Here is a 1,775-nt window from a genome sequence, read left to right as displayed (position 1 = left end):
GCTATGATGAGAGTTTTTAGGCAGACTTGGTATTGCCCTAAATTTAGAATAGCAGCAGAATCAGTATGTAAGCGATGTGTTACCTGCCAACAACTGAACGTAGGCAAACGAACACCAGTCACACTGAGTCACATTGGGAGGTCGGGGGGGGCCTTTCAATAGAATGCAACTAGATTTTATCGAAATGCCAAGAGTCAATCGCCTTCGGTATGTGTTGGTGATTGTATGCGTATTTTCCAGATGGGTTGAAGCGTACCCTACACGTAGGTGCGATACACTCACAGTGGCTAAATTGTTGCTCAGGGAGTTGATACCGCGCTTCGGGGTGCCTGCCTCTTTGGAATCGGACAGAGGAAAACATTTTAACAGCGAAATAGTGAAGATGTTGTGCTCCACACTGAATATCGATCAAAAGCTGCATTGTAGTTATCGACCAGAAGCTTCAGGAATTGTGGAACAAGTGAATGGCACTTTGAAGAATAGATTGGCTAAAGTAGTGGCATCCACATCTTTGAGTTGGCCAGATGCTCTTCCTTTAGTGCTCATGAGCATGCGCAGCACACCTGATAGGAGGACGGGTCTCTCTCCCCACGAGATCCTGATGGGGAGGGCCATGAGACTTCCTACAGTTCCAACTACTGCTCTATTGAATATTACAGATGATCTGATCTTGGATTATTGTAAAGGACTGTCTGACGCCATCCATTCTGTGTCCCTTCAGGTGCATGCGGCTGAAGTTCCAGCAGCGAGGAACCTGTGTCATGACCTGAACCCAGGGGACTGGGTCTTAGTTAAAAAGCACGTCCGGAAGAACTGCCTAGATGTTCGCTGGCGTGGGCCCTTTCAGGTAATCCTGATAACGAACACCGCGGTGAAGTGCGGGGGGCTGCCAAATTGGATCCATGCATCCCATACTAGAAGAGTTCCAGCACCTCTAGAAGGAACAGCTCCCATCCCAGACGAAAGCCCGGAAGTGGAAGAAGAGTCGCAAGAAGGGATTGAGGCAGCTGAGGGGGTGTCGGAAGAAGTTGGGAACGCATCGGATTCAGAAGAAGAGCGAAGGCAGGACGGCAGTGAGACAGAAGACGCAACTGAAGGAGAGAGCAGAAGTGAATACGGCTCAGACTCAGATCCGTATCGGAGCGACCAAGAACCAAGTGAGAGGACAAGGAATAGGAGAATAAGGCTTGGAGCTGCCACTTGGCCAACAAGGAGAAGAAGGCTAAGTTTGAGGTCGGCCCAGGAAGAAACGCTTACTCCTATATCCGAAGACTCAGATCCAGAAGAAGATATCCAGGATCAAGCCGAGGAGGGTCTTAGAAGATCGAGTAGGGTGCGAGTGCCTAGCAGAAGATACTCTACTCCCGATTGGACCTACCTTGTTGCAGATGTCTGGGAGACACAGAACAGGGAGGATCAGGGAAGTGGAACTGATCAGAACTGACCCGATCATCACAGTGCAAATAAAGTTTCTACTGCCAGGAGCGGAGACCGAAAGGTTGCTGACACTCAACATCGTTCATCCTGCTCTCCTGAGTGGAATAAGAAAGTTGATTTTAGAAACAGTTGAGTTTCCAGTTTGCTGTTCACGATATCCAATATTGGAGGGAACTCTTCTTCGTTTGGAAATGCTTGAACGAGTAGTAGAATTGCTAGGAGTGCTTATTGTTGTGGATTAAGACCATATTGTGAATGTCCTCAAAGGGGCGCAGAACTGGAAAGGTGAAGAAAGTGATCTTGATTAGAACGGACCCTTTTGTAATTGTGGATATAGA

The sequence above is a fragment of the Lissotriton helveticus genome, chromosome 10 (genome assembly GCF_964261635.1).
Source record: "Lissotriton helveticus chromosome 10, aLisHel1.1, whole genome shotgun sequence".
Taxonomy (NCBI): Eukaryota; Metazoa; Chordata; class Amphibia; order Caudata; family Salamandridae; genus Lissotriton; species Lissotriton helveticus.
Note: the sequence above shows the minus strand (reverse complement) of the source record.